The 21,089-nt window shown below is 38.2% G+C and overlaps 1 long non-coding RNA gene across 1 annotated transcript; it reads right to left on the bottom strand.

The window, feature by feature from the left end:
• Window positions 1–7,606: 7,606 nt before the first annotated feature.
• LOC134311587 (uncharacterized) lies at window positions 7,607–17,884 on the bottom strand. Its single transcript, XR_010011450.1, has 4 exons — window positions 17,786–17,884; window positions 17,287–17,398; window positions 14,358–14,499; window positions 7,607–7,950 (listed from the first exon to the last, which is right to left on the bottom strand). It is a non-coding gene; the product is annotated as an uncharacterized LOC134311587 (long non-coding RNA).
• Between the last annotated feature and the right edge of the window lie 3,205 nt (window positions 17,885–21,089).

Here is a 21,089-nt window from a genome sequence, read left to right as displayed (position 1 = left end):
ATGTTTGGAGTATATATTCCAACCAAGCAAAATTATTTCTGATTTTATTAGTTTATTTAGTTGGTATTTGTCCTGATAAGTAGGAGCCTTTAGATGTGCTCTTACTTTGTTCAATAAAAACTTGATGCCACACCTACAACTGCTAAAGTACAACCACATTAACATTGGCCTTGTTCTTTCAAATGTTTTACGATTTCATATGCTGCACATTAAACATTAAAGCAAACTTAGGGTCTTGAGAAAATACCCAAGAAAAAGTGTGCATGCTACATTCTTGCATGTACTTGGGCGAGAGAAAACAATGTGCCCTAAGTGGTCTGTGTAGATTTCAGAACATGCACCTGCATTCCGAAGGGGCCATTCTAGACTTGTTCCTTCCTCCCCTCCCCCTGTTATTTTCTGTTTTCATGACTCATGCAAGTTGTTTTTGTTTTTAATGCCAGTCTAATTTTAACAGTGTTTTTAAATCCACAAATCAGCTATTGCCTTCTTGACTTCTTGGGCCCCAAATAGCTTTTTAAGGATGAGTTTGTTCACATTAAGATCACTGGTCTTGCGACTTTCTGCCTTTGTGGTATTAACCAAGTGTTTTCAGCAGGATTAAATGAATTAGACTGACTACTGTTTATGACCAGCCAATTTTAACTCCATAAGTAGCTATTCCTTTAAAGCTGCAGTGTTGCTGCTACATTGGAAGTGGACATAGCTGCATGTTTTATGGTACCTTATAGTGCCTTGCCGCACTTAATACGGACAAGCAGTTTGATCTGTCATGTTTTGGACATTTTATATTAAAGTGTAGCCCAAAATACAAAGGCATCAGACCTGAGTACCAAGTCTGAACGTCTGCTCAAGGGTTTTTATGTCTAATAAATGTGCATGTGTTTTTATATATTTTATGTATTTAAATAATTATGTATTTTAAAAATTAAACTTTTATATAGTACTATCGTGATTGCCTCATGCTCAAATCCTTTTGACTTACTAAATAAGTTATGTAATCACTGAAACAACTCGTGGGAAACTTGCTTCTTTGAGTTCAGAGATGAATTGCTGCTGTGGGTTTTAACTATTGGGTAACAATTATTTCCTCTTAGACACAAGTGGTATGAAAGTGTTCTTTAAATCTGCCACAGATTAAGTCCTTGTTGTCACCCTACCCACCCATAGTACATAATGTTTGGAAAATAAGAAGATTAAGAATAGGAAAGCTAAATGACTTTACATGTAGTATACTGTAAGGTGCTCCTGTTATGTTATGAATGTTAATGTATACTTAAAAGTACAGCAGTCAATCAGTACCAAAAAACACTTTGTCCTGTTTAAAACAGTGTGCCCTAACAGTGTGCCCTATGTTACATTAAAAGACCAAAGCCTTTCAACAGATTACTAAAATTAAAAGTGTCAATACCCATTCCAAATGTAAGACTAGATTTGATCTCATGCAACATCAAATGACTACATTTTTTCATTGTCAACATTTACGTAATAAATATGTGGATCAGCTGTTTTTAACATTGGAATGGTTTAAATAAAGAACACTGATGTTCTGTGTGTTTTAATCAATGATGATCTTAGCCCCATCAAACCCTGCTGTAAGCTCCCACAATTGCTTTACACCACTTCTCATTTTGTAAGCAAGAATAGACCAAAATCACTCCAAATTGGTCCAAAGGTCTATTTGGTAATCCATAGCCATTAATATGGAGTTGGTCCCCCTACCTTTCTTTATAGCTTCCACTATTTTAAGAAAGCTTTCTACAAGATTTTGGAGTGTGTCTGTGGGAAGTTTTGCTCATTCATCCAGAAGAGCATTTGTGAGGTCATATGTTGATGTTGGATGAGAGGGCCTTGCTCGCATTTTCCATTAGCCCTGCAGTGTGCACTGGGGCACAGTCATGATGGAACAGAAAAGGGCCTTCCCCAAACTGTTCCCACAAAGTTGGAGGAATACAATTGTCCAAAATGGAACTAAGGGGCCTAGTCCAACCCCTGAAAAACCACCCCCCTATAGAATTATGCTTTCAAAATGCGGTAAGATGAATAGAAATAAAACAGTACATAGTTAAACAACAAGAAATATATTTAATAATATTCAAATAATTCATAAAAAAATATTATATGTATTCAGCTGTGTTTTAAATTTTTAGAACTGATGTTGCCTTTCTAATCTCAATTGGTAAGTTGTTTCATTTTATCAGCTTATAATACAAAATGCTACCTTCCCACTTCTCATTAATTTAGCATACATTAGGCAAACTTGCAGTGCTTAATCTCAAAGTGCAACTTGAAACATATATGTATATGTTAGACAATCCAACATATATGATGGTGTCTATTTACTTACTGTTTTAAAATCCAATTCCATTACTTTGAAATCTATTCAAAAATAAATTAAAAGCCAGTGTAATATTGTTAAAATTGGTGTAATATGTTCTCTCTGAGATGTTACAATTAGTACCTTGCTGCAGCATTTTGGACAAGCTTCAGTGAGAAAACAAAATCAAGCATTAATTTCTTAGAATCCCAAAGACTATTAAATAGAGCAATGTTTCTTAAGTAAAAGGAAGCAGAACGAGTAACATTGTTAATCTGTGCTTTAAAACTTGAATTTGAAAACACCCAGACTCCTAATCACTGGTTTGACATGTGTGACCAAACCTCCCTATGAACTCATTTCTTTTTCTCTATTAGCACTTGTCCCAGCCAACATAATTTGTTTTATCTTAATTTAGTTGAACAAATGTAACAAAAAGTAAATACTGTTAGTAATACAGTCACTGAGGGTGTTTACTGCAATAGTGCTGTCTGGGAGAACAGATATGTATAGATAGTTATCTGCATAAGAGCGAAAACTAACACTGTATTCACTGATAATCTGACCAAGTGGTTGCATTTAAAGCGAAAATAAAAGGAGCCAAAAATGGAACATCAAAGTTTTTAGAAATATGTTGATCTGTAGTAATATTTTCTTCCTGTGAGATAAGAGCAGTATTTTTAGTGAAATATTGTACACAAACTAAAGATTTTCCACAAAAGAAAGAAAAATCTTAGCACCACTATTTAAATGAACGTATAAACAATTAAACAATGCAATAATAACAAGAGTCAGTATTTCTTTTAATTTAGCCTGTTTACCTCGACCCCTCGCTAGCCTTCGCCCATTTATTTTATAATCCATTTAAAAATCGTTTTGCATATAGCTCTCGAATGAGAATATATAAAGTTTAAAAATACTTGTTTTAGTCTATATTTCTTTATTTCTGTAGGAAAAAATAGAATAAATAAAAAACGAACTATATAAATGTCCTTCATAAACCTAAACATTTTCACGAGTCAACTCACAATCTAAAAGAGCCGACTCAAATAACCGACTCGTTAGCAAACGACACATAGGAAGTGTGTTTGAGTAAACCAAACCTCGCGTATGTGCGCAATTATCTTTGTCTTAGCGGGTCAGACGGATTTGGCTACAATTGCACAAATGGCACGCTACTACACATACATTTTCTCAAGCCTCAAACGTGCTCAATGACCAAATTTGTTTGTTTATTAGGATTTTAACGTCATGTTTTACACTTTTGATTACATTTATGACAGGAAACGGGAGTTTATCTTCACACAAGGTTAATCAGTTCACAAGGTTATATCGAACACAGTCATGGACAATTTAGCATCTTCAATTCACCTCACTTGCATGTCTTTGGACTGTGTGAGGAAACCGGAGCACCAGGAGTAAACCCACGCAGACACGGGGAGAACATGCAAACTCCACACAGAAAGGACCCAGACCGCCCCACCTGGGGATCGAACCCAGGACCTTCTTGCTGTGAGGCGACAGTGCCTCACTTAGCTACCGTGCTGCCCAAATGACCAAATCAAACCAGTTATACAACTTAAGTAAAAAAATTTAAATAACGTTTCTATTAATAATAAATTATTTGCAGTAACGGTAACTTGATTTTACCATGTGCTTGTTAACATCTTATGTGTTTCTGAGGTAAGCAGCTTCTAAAAAAAATTAAATACAAAATTAAATACCTCTGAAAATAAAAGCGCACACACCTAGGTTAATTCCACGTAAACAAACAGAAATATGGTTATTTCTTGTAATTATAGTTCATAATTTTTATTTATTTGCTGAACATAAAATAATAAGATTTTATAAAACGTTTAACTTGCATATGGCTGGTTAAATGCAGCAAATAAATAATAATTGTGCATTAAAATGTGCAGAGGTTTGTTTCCTGTGGATGAGGTGTTAACTTATTTCTACTTTAACAAAATGTGGAATCTGACCAATGATATGTCCAAAGGTTTAAATAGGACTTATAGTAACTGATTACACTGGCAATCTTTTTAAGGTCATTACTCATAACCCTACTTCTTAGCAGCTATAGCATCACTGCACATGCTGGTAAGTCACATTTTAAATAACCAGTAGCTTTGTTGTATTATATTATGTTATATTACTTTAGATGCCTACTGAAAATTCCTGTTTCTTTTGCATTATACCTATTCTCACTTGCTCCTTATTAATACACAGTATTCACTGAACCATTATTGTTGAATATCAGTTAGTATTTTTGTTTGTTTAGGCAGAATTTTTATTTTTTCCTAATTAGTTTTTGATTATTTTGGTTTTTATATACACGTTTAACGTTGCCACCGAATCTAATTTCTTGTTAGGTCTAATGATTTTCAGCGGGACATCCCTATTTAATAATGATAGTCTTTTCTTGTAACTACACAAATCCATTAAAAAATAATTTACCGCTTAGTCATCTTTAGACAGAATGAGAATGTGATATCAGACATGTGAAGCAGCTGTGAAAATTAACCTTTACCAAAAAAACAGGAACTTGTGCATTAACCAACATAAGGTCACCACAGCCTTGGCCTTGTGGTATGTCATACCAGCATGACTCGCTTATAAACATTTAGAAAAGTGATGTCATCTCATCCTACACAACAGGAAGTAAGCATGATTTGAATAGTTCCATTCAAAACAATGAAAGTAAACTGTGTTTATTTATATCCCAAAACATGTTTGAAATAAGAATTGCTTGTTTCTCTGTAATATTGCATGTAATGTAATATCTGTCTGCCAGTGTATTTTTAGATTTAGAAAAGTGGCTCATTCCTTCATGATGATGTGTGATGATGGTGTGTGTCATCTTTAAAGGGACTTTCACAGCAAAGTTCTGGTTGTCTGTTAAGGCTAGCTTTTTGGGAAGCATGGTCCAGTTTAACATTAAAGGTAAAAGGAAGTCGATGTGATAACTGTCCTGTCTGATAAGTGATAGAGAGATGATCTAATTTCCTGTTTCGCAGACAGCACTGGGCTTCACGTTCTGTCCATCCAAATGGCTGCGGAATGTGGCTACACTGTTGGCTTGAATCATTATGTAGACCTTATGTTCCGTGCTTCTTACCTTTCCTGCTAGGTAGAGAATTGGGTAGGTTATATGTCCTAAATTCCTTTGGCAGCCAAAACAAGAACTTATGGTAGTATTAGTTGTCTCGGTATGAAGTTAGTCACACTGTTTGACTGTTGCTAGATGTTCTTATTGTACATTAGATGTAATGGGAGTCAAATCTTCCAAATAGTTCCACTTTCAGCTCATTATTACAGAGAACACTATGCCAAAAAGCTAAGGGGTCATTTATTTGGCAAATGTAAGAAAAACCTTTACGCTCCACACTCCTGTTGATTAGTAGTTGCTTGCAACCCTTCTATAAATACCATTGCATAAAGGAATTTTGTTATGCCAGCCCACTCTTATGAAGATTCATCGCTTTTTTATCATTTCTTGTTTTCTTTTTTGGGAGATAATGGCTCACACTGTGGTTTCTTGTGAGTCCTTAGAGCCTTTAAAATTACATGTATTAACTGCGACAACAGCTCTTAGACTTCTAAGAAGATTTTGTGCAAACAAGATTTTTATCATGTGTTGTTAAACTGTGTTAATTTTAAATGTTTAGCCTAAAATCAGAAAGTCTGTGTCTTTTAGTCTCTTAACTTGCTTAATTTATAATCTCTCTTCAGGGTTCAGGGTCCATGTGTGGTTTGTCAATGACCAGACTGATGGGAGTGTAAATGCCTACCCTTTCATGCTTGACTGCTCACTGGTTGGACCCTGGAGCCTAAGAGAGGTTGTCTGTGAGAAAAATTACTTGGAGGTGGGATTTCAGGGGATTCCCACTAACAACTTAGATTGGGCCAAGAACCAAATTTAAAACCTCATGCTTCTTTTAAGGTGTCAATTAATTGGAAGATCCCAATCATTTTCAAAGAAGGAGTGAAATGGCTGGATCTGCAGTCTAAGGCATGTACAAGCTACTGATATTCTGGAAAAGACTATGCTGTATATACACCTCTCAAGAGGGATGTACAGTAAAATCTATAAAAATTGTCTTAATTACTGCTCCTTGGTGATGAAAAGGCACTGCTGCCAATCAAAGATGCCATTCTTCTGCGCATTACCTACTCATCACCCTACTCCTATACCCTTAAGGTTTGAATTACTGGCCTTTCCAATTCCTTCCTCTAATGGCTTTTCATCTAGCTATTTATCTGTTCTATATGATTAAAATCTCTGAGAATATCGTTTAATTTCTTACTAAAACATGTAACTAGGCTGACAATTGTCTTGCCTTTGTTTATTAGGAAGGAAATGTCCAAGTGGAAGCTCTTAATGCCATCATCATTTTACAGCTTACAGGAACATCCATCCCTATTGAGATATCAGTGGCCCATGCAAGAGGTTTGGTTTTTTTCATTATACTTATTCGAACATAACACATTATTCTATACCATTTGCTATATGTACAATAACTAAAAGGAAAACCTAAATAATTTCTTTTTTTTTTCTTGACATCTGTGTGTCACAATTGCTAAATGTAAGTATATTCCCATTTACATCTTATGTTTTATAGCTGAGCATTTTATGAATTCCTGTTGCACTGTGTTTTAAATGGTTGACACACAGACCTAACTCTCTTATTTAAAGATCATGATATATAAAAAATCAGGAAATTAAGAAATGACGTGTGACAAAAGGCTGTTTTTACAGTCAGGGCAATAATGGAGAATTTTAAACATTAAAAATCTCCCTGGTATGGATGTATGTCTATACTGACACACACACACACAATCAAGAGGATGGTTTGAATGGTTAACCACAGCTAAAAAGTACCTTATCGCCACTGTGGAAAAAAGGTGGTAATTTTTTGTTGTTATTGGGGCTTTTCTTTCCAAAGGCCCTGGACAACTTGTTTGGAAACATTGTATCATGGAATCCAAGTAACAGCAGGTTGCCTCAGCCAGTAAGCTTAAACCTGGCCATGGTTGGCTCTTCCAGCGGGACAATGATTCAAATCTTATTTAAACACAAAGTGGTTCACTCCACACCAAATTAACGTTCTGCCATGGTCACCACAGGTCCTTGACCTAGACCCCATTGAAACCTATGAAATGAGAGTCCACAAGCAAAGGATCCGGAGAGATTCAATATGGAAGAATGGTCTTTAATCCTTTGTCAATGTGTTCTTCAGTTGTCTCATTAAACATTATAGGGGGGGACTCTTAAAGTGTGTAAAGGGTGGGTGTGTACATAAAAGTGTGTCAACAATTGTGAAAAATTAAATGTCTTTTGTTTAAAAAATTATTTTATTTTTTCCCGATACCTTTTCAGTGTTTTATTTTTATTTTATTTTATTATTTCTGTGTATCATCCTGATTTTGCTACTAAATATTCTATTCCATTGTAGAACAGTCTATTCTGTTCTTGTTTTATTTTTTTACAAGTCCTTTTTCTCCCTAGCTAAAGCTGTACTTGATGGTCTTCACATGGTTTCATCAGTTCGCCTGATTCTTTCTTCGCTGGTGCGAGGTCCATTCAGAACTGGTGGAATGAGATTAGGTGTAGATGGCAGAATGCTGAGTGACTGTGAGATGAAAGAAAGCGGTTATAATGTTACTTTAAAGAACAAGACAGTGGAGATTAGAATTCCATCGGAGAAAGCAAACTTGAAAGTAAACAAAGATCTTTTAAATTCATTAATTTGTTTCATTATGACCATATAATTATTATTAATTGTAACTCGAGATAAAATTAATAATGATCTGTTCTGTTGTTTTATCACACATACATTCATTCTCAGTACTCTGATTCTCAGAGTCATGTACTTAATGGTCTGTACGCTCAGTCTCCGTCAGTGGAAGTTTGTTTGATGTATCACTGGGATGATGCGATCTGGCCCCACACTCAGCATTGAAGCTTTTTACTCCTACACACACCATATGTGCCTCGAACTCTGACCGTCATCAATTGTAAGAATTACTTAAATGACTCATGTGATCCAAAGCATGAAGGCACTGACAAATATACACTAGACCTTGACTAATTTTTTTGAATCATTTAAATCATAAAAAATATATTTTAATGTCACTGACAAGTAAAAGTACATGGAACAATAAAATATTTTTTAAAATAATTGTCCAGTCAGTCATGTCTGACAGATTGTGGATATACTTTTGTTCTTGGTGTCTTATGTTTAAGATACCAAGTAAGCATGATATGGTAAAAATGACGATGTGGTTTTAATTCCCGTTCTCTTTTTACTGTTAAAAAACAGTGCCATCTGAAAACATGTTTTCCATCACTCTGCTGATATGTCAGAATATCACAGCTGGGAGTGAAACCATGACATGGACAGAGGCACATATGATCTAAATTTGACCCAAATCCTTCTTTGCAATAGCAGCCATGCCTATGCACTTCAGGTCCCCTTTTCCAACCCCATGGTCACCGAAAAGGTGAGGTAATTCAGTCAATTATAATTATTATTATTAATTTATTATTATTTTATTTTTATTCATTTGGTTAGGGGGTGGTGGTGGGAAACAACTTGTAGATGAAAATGATAGCGGTTGTATTTCCTCCTTGTACCTAGAGTTTCTGGGTTGGCCTTTAGGTCCATCTAAACAATGATCAGAATAAGCTGAGAATAATTTCATTAATTAAAGAATAAATCAATTCTTAAAGTGAATTCTCTGGATATAAAGTTTACCAGGTATTTTCATAAGAATTACTAGATAAAGACCTGGCGATTACTGTTTGTCTTTGTTTAGGTAATTCATCGCCAATACAGGAAGCACAGTTTGGCCTTAACTTTTGACTTTATTATTGTACCTGAAGAGAAGCGCTACAGCTATAGAACCAGGTGAGCTCCTTTTATATTTTTGTGCCCAATACATTATGTATAATAGCCTTTCCAGTCTTATTTACAAATTGTATCCTTAAGAAGTAAAGTGATAATAGCATATGCAATTCCTTCTGTTCAGCTGTATATTTTATACAAACACTATTGCAGTGGTACACATACTTTGGCTTGGACGCCATGTGTTACTTTTTAATTTCTAAATGTGGGTTTCTGATTATTTGCTTATTTACCAACTTTAAGCAGGGTAGTTTGGGGCTGCTCAACTGGCTTTGATAGATCTATTCCAAGTTCATTCTAATTGAGAACCTTAGCATGCAGGCCAAGCAAACTGGAAGAAGGGTCTTGCTTAAGGGCCCAACAGTGACAACTGGCTGGTGGTGGGACTACCACAGAGTTTGGCAAGTTCTTCACCTGCTTACTTACTTATGAAGTCCTCCACCTCCCAAAACATGGTAGTAGGTGAGATGGCTGCACTATATTGCCCCTTGGAGTGTGTGGATGGAAAAGAGTGTGATGCCCTTTGATATACTGGCACTTTGTTCAGGACATATTCCCACTTGTGCTCAGTGTTAGTAATCAGAATTACTGTTAATTAGCAAATCTAACTCTTAAAATTAGAGAAGAGAGATAATTTGAAGAAGAGAGAAGAGAAGAGAGTTGAAGAAAAAAATTAATTACAAAATAAACGAATGGTTATCATTTCTATTTGAATCCAGTTTAGGCAAAATGTGTCTTTTTATGCTACCTAGCATCACTTAGCTTAAGTGATCTAGTGTACTGAGATATCATTAGAGGTAGACTTTACTGTTTTTTTCCTGTTGACTTGAATATAAATATAGAAATAAGTGTATTCAATGGGGAAAAATTAATGACATTTATTTTTGCTATAGGGGTTAATGCGCATTAGCTTTGTGGTGTAATTTTGCCTTCCATCATTACCAGGTGTGTCAGCTTGGTTAGAGGGCAGGTGTACAGAAAGAGAAATTGAGTTTATTCTACACTACAGCTCAGATGTCCAGTGGGAGCTGTATGTGGGGGACCACAGGCTGGACTGGCAGCTTGTGCAACTTGGAAACTATAGGGTAGAGAGTGGAGACGATCAGTTCAGTATGGAGATACATTTCAACAGCCCTGGCATGGCATATGAGGTGCTGTTAAAGATGTGTGCTACTTTTGAAGACCGTCCACATTTCGGTGCTTACTGAAACACTGTTACACAAGTTTTTGTAATACACCCTCCTGTGGTGTATTGCATTATGGTCTGACCCGAGACAGGAGCATGAGGAATTTATTTTATTGTTTTTTTTTATTATTTATTAATTATAAACTATATACTCAGTTGATAATTGGATTTTATATAGAGTTGAGTGCAAACTCATCCACCCAAGATTATCTTTAAACCAAACATTTAGCTATATTCTACAAACAATGCACAAAATAACATAGGTATAGTACTATAAAAATATTTGCTCCTTCCCAGTTTTTTTCATTTAAATTTGTATGTTTGCCATATTTTAATGTTTCATCAAACTGCTTTTAATATTAGATAAAGATAACCCAAGTAAACACAAAAAAGATAATTTCATTTAGTGAAGAAAAAGGTATTTGCCCCCTTAGCTACTAAATCAATAAGTCAATCCAGCTGAGTTTACAATTGGGTGTAATTTCACTAGCCACACTGAGGCGTGATTATGTCAAACTGCCAATGTAAATACATTAGACAAAAATGGCATCCATGGAATAACCTCAAGGTCAGGACAAAAAACATTTGCCTAAAAAACATATAGATACCCCCAAGATTTTGGGATTATATTCTGTGGACTAATGAGTCCAAAAGTTCAAACTTTTGGGAAGACATGGATCCCATTATACAGTGTATCACAAAAGTGAGTACACCCCTCACATTTCTGCAGATATTTAAGTATATCTTTTCATGGGACAACACTGACAAAATGACACTTTGACACAATGAAAAGTAGTCTGTGTGCAGCTTATATAACAGTGTAAATTTATTCTTCCCTCAAAATAACTCAATATACAGCCATTAATGTCTAAACCACCGGCAACAAAAGTGAGTACACCCCTAAGAAACTACACCCCTAAATGTCCAAATTGAGCACTGCTTGTCATTTTCCCTCCAAAATGTCATGTGATTTGTTAGTGTTACTAGGTCTCAGGTGTGCATAGGGAGCAGGTGTGTTCCATTTAGTAGTACAGCTCTCACACTCTCTCATACTGGTCACTGAAAGTTCCAACATGGCACCTCATGGCAAAGAACTCTCTGAGGATCTTAAAAGACGAATTGTTGCGCTACATGAAGATGGCCAAGGCTACAAGAAGATTGCCAACACCCTGAAACTGAGCTGCAGCACAGTGGCCAAGATCATCCAGCGTTTTAAAAGAGCAGGGTCCACTCAGAACAGACCTCGCGTTGGTCGTCCAAAGAAGCTGAGTGCACGTGCTCAGCGTCACATCCAACTGCTGTCTTTGAAAGATAGGCGCAGGAGTGCTGTCAGCATTGCTGCAGAGATTGAAAAGGTGGGGGGTCAGCCTGTCAGTGCTCAGACCATACGCCGCACACTACATCAAATTGGTCTGCATGGCTGTCACCCCAGAAGGAAGCCTCTTCTGAAGTCTCTACACAAGAAAGCCCGCAAACAGTTTGCTGAAGACATGTCAACAAAGGACATGGATTACTGGAACCATGTCCTATAATCTGATGAGACCAAGATTAATTTGTTTGGTTCAGATGGTCTCAAGCATGTGTGGCGGCAATCAGGTGAGGAGTACAAAGATAAGTGTGTCATGCCTACAGTCAAGCATGGTGGTGGGAATGCCATGGTCTGGGGCTGCATGAGTGCAGCAGGTGTTGGGGAGTTACATTTCATTGAGGGACACATGAACTCCAATATGTACTGTGAAATACTGAAGCAGAGCATGATCCCCTCCCTCCGGAAACTGGGTCGCAGGGCAGTGTTCCAGCATGATAATGACCCCAAACACACCTCTAAGACGACCACTGCTTTATTGAAGAGGCTGAGGGTAAAGGTGATGGACTGGCCAAGCATGTCTCCAGACCTAAACCCAATAGAACATCTTTGGGGCATCCTCAAGTGGAAGGTGGAGGAGCGCAAAGTCTCGAATATCCGCCAGCTCCGTGATGTCGTCATGGAGGAGTGGAAAAGCATTCCAGTGGCAACCTGTGAAGCTCTGGTAAACTCCATGCCCAGGAAAGTTAAGGCAGTTCTGGGAAATAATGGTGGCCACACAAAATATTGACACTTCAGGAACTTTCACTAAGGGGTGTACTCACTTTTGTTGCCGGTGGTTTAGACATTAATGGCTGTATATTGAGTTATTTTGAGGGAAGAATAAATTTACACTGTTATATAAGCTGCACACAGACTACTTTTCATTGTGTCAAAGTGTCATTTTGTCAGTGTTGTCCCATGAAAAGATATACTTAAATATCTGCAGAAATGTGAGGGGTGTACTCACTTTTGTGATACACTGTATCTGACTAAAGCTAACACAGTATCCCACCAAAAGAACATCATGCCAACAACAGTCAATCATGGTGGTAGTAGTGTGATGGTCTGTGGCTGTTTTGCTTCCGCAGGATATTATTTATATTGATGGAACTATAAATTCTGCTCTCTATCAGAAAATCCTAAAGCAGAATGTCCGCCTGTCAGTTTTTGACTTGTAGCTCAAGCTTTTTTCAATCTGCTTGGGAATTTGAGTTACTGGCTTTCGTCCCCATGCTTAAAAGCATGTGTGCAATGGTAAGTGTCCATTAGTTTGACTTTATTCACCTTTCCAACTGCCATATTTGTCAAACTGTGTTTCTGCAGTTTCTGAAAATGGTCTCTAATGGCATATTGGTTCTTAATAGCACAGTGAGTTTAACTGGGATAATCTTTATTCCCCTAAATGGACTCTGCATTCAGAAACTAAGGAATTCTTTAAGGTCTACCTCTAATTCATATGATTTTTATTCCAGTGACTAGTTCTGCTATTCTTTTGAGCTGGGGATTTTGTTCCCTCCTTAAAGGAGGCAATACTGGGGTGGCATAAAACCTGTGCCTCTCCAGCTCCAGGATGTTAGCGAGAACATTTAGTACTTTGTCATGGCGCCATCTATACCTCCCTTGTGTAAAAGCTGTTTTGCAGCCTGTCTGAACTGGTTACTTACAGTATGTGCCCACAGAGTTTGTACAGTGGGTACTTCCTTGACCGCCATAGGTTCATTTTACTGGTATTGGGAGGGTGTCATTGGCAGATTGAGCAAGAGAGGATACATTTCACAGCCAAGTTAATTTTATTTTGAGGAAGTTTTATATGGTTTTTTTTATATTATTTTTTTTATTTTTGCCTGAACCATGGTTTTGTCATGCCACCCTTCCCCTACTGCTAGTCCTTGCCTTCCTGTACAAATGTTTCCAGTCATCTCTTAGTAAGGACATTCCCTCAGCTTTGGGCCTTTAATTCCAAAGCTAACCATTTCTGACTTGCCTGCATCCCTGATTTATTCTGTTCTCTGACTCAGCGTAGGTCATAGCTACCCTGCGGTAGTTATAAATGACCTTTATCTAATGTACAACCTTTAAAATATAATCTTTTAAATATTAACATACATATACACACAGGATCTCACAGCCTATGCTCCCAGAACCTCAAAACTGCAACCTTTGTTGGTAGCCTTGGGCTGAGTGTTTTTTTTTCTCTTGAAATCTGATAGCAATTTTAATTTGATTTTTGATCATTATGTTATGTAATTTTTTAATTATCTGAATTTATCAAGGTGAAGTATTGTAAGTGGTCCTGTGAATATACTCATTGAAGCTGTTTGTATGTGTAGAATTGTAGATTTGAAAAATATGGCTGTTAAGGTAAACATCAGTGTGGCATTCCATTGTCCAGCAATGCTCATTTCCTGTTTAGGACATTCTGGGTAAGGTACACAGCAGATTGCACAGATTGTTTTACTACAGATGTAAAAAATGTGTTTCGAATCCAACCTAGGTTTTATGTCTTTGTTTTCATCAATGCTCTAAGTATGCAAGTACATATAACTATATATTTTGCTATAACTAATGTTGATCTTTATTCTTATTTAGTGTGTTTACCTGATAGAAGGATATTGATGGTTACAGACACTACTCGCTTCATTTCTTTAACCAGGCCCAACAGCACCACTCTTCTATATGCTTCTTGTAAACCCACAACTACTGATAGCTCCAGAGCTCTGTTTAACTTCACTGTAGACACCTGTGGCACATCAGTTACAGTAAGTAAGCACCCACACATCCTGACTAATTAGACACATACCTCATCAGTAAAATTAAGTTACAAAAACTACGTAAAAAATAAAATTAGGTTCTCCACATGGCAAAAAATGTTAAGATGCCTAACATCTACAGTATATATCAGATTGTAAACCATAGTGTTTTATTTAAAATTGGTTTCTCTTTTGCTTCACTATCACCCTGTATGGTTCTAGACAGACCTGTCCAAATTTTCATTCATTTCATGTCCAGTTGCAGTATGCTTTACATTATTTACAGACACTTGTACTTTGTGATCTTGTTGCAGCTATTATATTATGAGTGTACATTATGTAAAAAAATACAAAGACAAATCACTTATTGTTAATTTTAATATAAACGTGTGTATGACTACCTAAAAAAAGATAGCCGTGAAACAGTGATCGAAGGATAAAATCATATTAATTAATGTCAACAGGATGAAGGCAACTATCTGCTCTATGAGAATGAGATAAGATACTCACAGAAGCTCCTCCGAAATGATAGTTCACTGATCCCAATGAACTCACCATACAGGTACAACATACAGGAAAGTAGCCAGTTTTACTTTTTAACAGATTACACAATAATTCTTTAGGTTAACATATAAATAGACATTATTTATTAATTTTCTCTATCATTAGCTACACCAATTATTAAAATCTTAATAGATCAATAATGCCAGTGCAATTCCTAGTGAAAGTTACAAGTGTAAGTTACTCTTCTGCCTTTTACTGACTTTTTAATGTTTTATACCACTGCAAAAGACTGACATTGCAGTGTTGGTACTTAGTTAAAGGCATCAGCACACTCGCACTTCACTCCATTTACAATTCAACCATTAAACTTCCTTCATTACCACAGAAGGGGACACAGAGATCCATCCTACTGTATAAAGTATTTCATTAAAGGGATGCAATCTTCACAAATATTATAATACAAAATGACATATTGTGGCGCCGGCGAGCAGGAAGGATAGCGTCAGGGCCGCGAGTGAGCTGCCTTTGGCAGTTCATTCAGTGGTTTAGGAACAGACACCCATTCATACACACATACATTCATACAACAGACAAACATTTAAGCTACTTACCCAACCCTCACCGCAACCACCCCTCTCCCAACAACGGGATACACGGCTACGGTGAGCTTAGACACCACTGCCGCAAGGCTTTCTGGGTAAAGCCTGTGCCGACGCTACACTGCCCCCTCCCTAATGGTCAACCGTCCCGGTGACCCACTCACCAGCGTCCACTGGGTGGCTCCATGTCCGGACCGCACCCCATTACACTGCCGAGCCGCTCTTCCACCCACTGCTGGACCGGGCACCCTGCCCCTACAGCCACCTGGGCTAGCGCACTCGGACAGACCGGGCATATTGGCCCACCAAACCACCCAAATGCCACAATCCCACTTCTGACACCAATGTGGCGCCGGCGAGCAGGAGGGATAGCGTCAGGGCCGCGAGTGAGCTGCCTTTGGCAGTTCACTCAATGGTTTAGGGACAGACACCCATTCATACACACATACATTCATACAACAGACAAACATATAAGCTACTTACCCAACCCTCACCGCAGCCACCCCACTCCCAACAACGGACACGGCTACGGTGAGCTTAGACACCACTGCCGCAAGGCTTTCTGGGTAAAGCCCGTGCCGGCCGCCAGTGGCGACGCTACACTGTCCCCTCCCTAATGATCAACCGTCCTGGTGACCCACTCACCAGCGTCCACTGGGTGGCTCCTCGGCCAGACCGCACCCCATTACACTGCCGAGCCGCTCTTCCACCCACTGCTGGACCTGGCACCCTGCCCCTACAGCCACCTGGGCTAGCGCTCTCAAACAGACCGGACATATTGGCCCACTGTACCACCAGAGCCACCCAAATGCCACAATCCCACTTCTGACACCAATGTGGCGCCGGCGAGCAGGAAGGATAGCGTCAGGGCCGCGAGTGAGCTGCTTTTGGCAGTTCATTCAGTGGTTTAGGAACAGACACCCATTCATACACACATACATTCATACAACAGACAAACATTTAAGCTACTTACCCAACCCTCACCGCAGCCACCCCTCTCCCAACAACGGGATACACGGCTACGGTGAGCTTAGACACCACTGCCGCAAGGCTTTCTGGGTAAAGCCTGTGCCGACGCTACACTATATAACATTATAGTAATATAAATAACATAAACAAAATATAAATAACTTTATAGTTTCGCAATTAATCTTTCAAACTAATCTTTGATGTTTGAAATTGTGTATTTGCTAAATATACTCTTTGTGTATTGTCAACCAGTATAGCATTTTGTGCAGGTCCAAGAAGACCTAAATGGGTAAGAACACTAAAAGATATGTTTCATGTTTACACAATTACTTTTCACATGAAAAAGCATTTTAGGTTAATGAAAACTGAGTTTTTGAACATGCTGCTTTGTAAGTACTGACATGTGTACTCAAAAAACAACTCAAAAAGTTGTGGACCAGGTTGGTAGATCTTTAACATATTTGTAGACTGACAGACTAAATTGCCACAACAGTTTTATGTTATTTAGTACACATGCTTAAAATGTTTTTCTTAGGATATTTTACATTAAATATGATATCACCCATTGGGCTAGCATGGTTATGCTTGTATTTTTACATGGGCTGTTTTCATGTGAGTTTTTATATTATATTTATATTAAGACATGCTCAAAATGCCTCCCCCATGTACTGATGTAAAAAATATAAATAAACATATTCCACTTACTAGCTCTGCGTAATGTTATAATCCATCAGTGTTCCTCCGTTGATGGGACACTTATTGTCACACCATACCACCAGCACTTCACTTCAGCTCTATACCAGTCTCTATACCAGCTCTGACTTGCACGAAAAGGTAACATTAATGTTGATATGTCACTTTGCGCTGAAATTTTTACTAAACTGATAATGCAGATGTCCCTACTGGCCAACCAAGTGTATTTGTACATAAGTACAAAGATTAATTTCTTAAACGTTGGTCACTGCACTTCATATAACAATTATGTTAATTAATCCCTTATCTCTGCCATTACAATACTCTTTTAACCATAAGTGTAAAATGTAAATAAATTAATCTCGTGTTAGTTAAAGTTCCAACGTTCAATTCAGCGGTTCCCAAACTGGGGGGCGCAGAAGCATGACAGGGGGGGCACGTCTGACTGAAATTAAGCGCGGAACCAATGTTCTAACGTCGGATTTCTTTTTACGGTGGACGATAAACAAACCGTGTTTTCAGGTGTGTCAGGATTCATTCTGACAGAGAGTCTAGATCAGGGAGTCCAATACATCTATCGCTCAGTACACGCTGGGATAGTTCGTCATTCAATCAGATCAGCGGGACTGACATGACACGTGGCCACTGTTTGCTTAATTTGCGGTTTGTTACCATGACTACGCCTCAGTCCGCATAAAGCAGCGCTGATCTGGTGGAGAAATTGTAACCTACAATCTGACATTCATATGAAGTCGAGGGCCTCTGCTGGACAATTTGGAACTTCCACATGATTGACAGCTGTTTCGGCTCAACCTACATGTGTGAATCAGCCTTTTCCCTAAATATGGGTCCATCCTTACTGATAAACACCTGAAAAACTGCTTGAGCATCAGCAGCTCCTGTCCAGATACATAAACCTGACCGATACTGTTTAGAGCAAATCATCAGAATAATGTCAGTGTGATTTGTCACTTGCCCTGTAAATCTGAACTGAAGCGCATTTAAAAAAGCTTCAAAGCTTTTTTGAAAAATGATGAGGGGACTGTAAAAAGTAGATCATGATGACCTGTAGACTGAAACAGTAGATCTCAAGCCATGAAAGTGTGGGCACTCCTGGTCTAGATGTACAGAATGGAGAGGTATTTGACAGGGATAAAAAGAAAAACAGCCACTAATACACTGATAAGACTTAAACTCTCACAAATTGGCACAGATTGAACTTTATCTTTTTTTGCAAAGTGTTTTTAATTTTTGAAATAGCAGACTAATTGAGGGAGCAGTTCAGTGATGTCAAAAAGTTTTATAAAGTCAAGTACAACAGAAATGACTGATATAAAGGTTTGTTTCTCAACAAAGTTAAAATTGGCCTTTTTTTGTCAGCATTTTGTTGGGAGGCGGGTGGGCTGGGGGTACTGGGGGGGGCGCGTGACAGATTTTCATCTTTCGAAGGGGGGCGTGACAGAAAAAGTTTGGTAACCACTGGTTCAATTTATGAGCTCTGCCTCGTTTTTAAGTAATAGCACAGGGACTGAGACCTCTTGTGTTCATTACAGTTACTACATCTTGGTGAAGCCAAAATACTTTGCTACAGGAAGACATTTAAAAAAAAAAGCATAAATATAAGATATTTTTAAAATGTGTTTTAAATATTTATATTAAAATACATGGTCCAAAAGAAGTCGAATATGTTTTTAACATATATATATATATATATATACAGTACAGGCCAAAAGTTTGGACACACCTTCTCATTCAATGCGTTTTCTGTATTTTCATGACTATTTACATTGTAGATTCTCACTGAAGGCATCAAAACTATGAATGAACACATGTGGAGTTATGTACTTAACAAAAAAAGGTGAAATAACTGAAAACATGTTTTATATTCTAGTTTCTTCAAAATAGCCACCCTTTGCTCTGATTACTGCTTTGCACACTCTTGGCATTCTCTCAATGAGCTTCAAGAGGTAGTCACCTGAAATGGTTTTCAGGTGTGCCTTATCAGGGTTAATTAGTGGAATTTCTTGCTTTATTAATGGGGTTGGGACCATCAGTTGTGTTGTGCAGAAGACAGGTTACTACACAGCCGACAGCCCTATTGGACAACTGTTAAAATTCATATTATGGCAAGAACCAATCAGCTAACTAAAGAAAAACGAGTGGCCATCATTACTTTAAGAAATGAAGGTCAGTCAGTCCGGAAAATTGCAAAAACTTTAAATGTGTCCCCAAGTGGAGTCACAAAAACCATCAAGCACTACAGCGAAACTGGCACACACGAGGACCGACCCAGGAAAGGAAGACCAAGAGTCACCTCTGCTTCTCAGGACAAGTTCATCCGAGTCACCAGCCTCAGAAATCGCAAGTTAACAGCAGCTCAGATCACAGACCAGTTGAATGCCACACAGAGTTCTAGCAGCAGACCCATCTCTAGAACAACTATTAAGAGGAGACTGCACAAATCAGGCCTTCATGGTCAAATAGCTGCTAGGAAACCACTGCTAAGGAGAGGCAACAAGCAGAAGAGATTTGTTTGGGCCAAAAAACACAAGGAATGGACATTAGACCAGTGGAAATCTGTGCTTTGGTCTGATGAGTCCAAATTTGAGATCTTTGGTTCCAACCGCCGTGTCTTTGTGAGACGCAGAAAAGGTGAACGGATGGATTCCACATGCCTGGTTCCCACTGTGAAGCATGGAGGAGGAGCTGTGATGGTGTGGGGGTGTTTTGCTGGTGACACTGTTGGGGATTTATTCAAAATTGAAGGCACACTGAACCAGCATGGCTACCACAGCATCCTGCAGCGACATGCCATCCCATCTGGTTTGCGTTTAGTTGGACCATCATTTATTTTTCAACAGGACAATGACCCCAAACACACCTCCAGGCTGTGTAAGTGCTATTTGACCAAGAAGGAGAGTGATGGAGTGCTGCGGCAGATGACTTGGCCTCCACAGTCACTGAACCTGAACCCAATCGAGATGGTTTGGGGTGAGCTGGACCGCAGAGTGAAGGCAAAGGGGCCAACAAGTGCTAAACACCTCTGGGAACTCCTTCAAGACTGTTGGAAAACCATTTCAGGTGACTACCTCTTGAAGCTCATTGAGAGAATGCCAAGAGTGTGCAAAGCAGTAATCAGAGCAAAGGGTGGCTATTTTGAAGAAACTAGAATATAAAACATGTTTTCAGTTATTTCACCTTTTTTTGTTAAGTACATAACTCCACATGTGTTCATTCATAGTTTTGATGCCTTCAGTGAGAATCTACAATGTAAATAGTCATGAAAATACAGAAAACGCATTGAATGAGAAGGTGTGTCCAAACTTTTGGCCTGTACTGTGTATATATATATATATATATATATATATATATATATATATATATATATATACAGTGTATCACAAAAGTGAGTACACCCCTCACATTTCTGCAAATATTTTATTATATCTTTTCATGGGACAACACTATAGAAATAAAACTTGGATATAACTTAGAGTAGTCAGTGTACAACTTGTATAGCAGTGTAGATTTACTGTCTTCTGAAAATAACTCAACACACAGCCATTAATGTCTAAATAGCTGGCAACATAAGTGAGTACACCCCACAGTGAACATGTCCAAATTGTGCCCAAAGTGTCAATATATTGTGTGACCACCATTATTATCCAGCACTGCCTTAACCCTCCTGGGCATGGAATTCACCAGAGCTGCACAGGTTGCTACTGGAATCCTCTTCCACTCCTCCATGATGACATCACGGAGCTGGTGGATGTTAGACACCTTGAACTCCTCCACCTTCCACTTGAGGATGCGCC

The sequence above is a fragment of the Trichomycterus rosablanca genome, chromosome 4 (genome assembly GCF_030014385.1).
Source record: "Trichomycterus rosablanca isolate fTriRos1 chromosome 4, fTriRos1.hap1, whole genome shotgun sequence".
Classification (NCBI taxonomy): Eukaryota; Metazoa; Chordata; class Actinopteri; order Siluriformes; family Trichomycteridae; genus Trichomycterus; species Trichomycterus rosablanca.
Note: the sequence above shows the minus strand (reverse complement) of the source record. Positions and strands in the feature narration are given on the sequence as shown.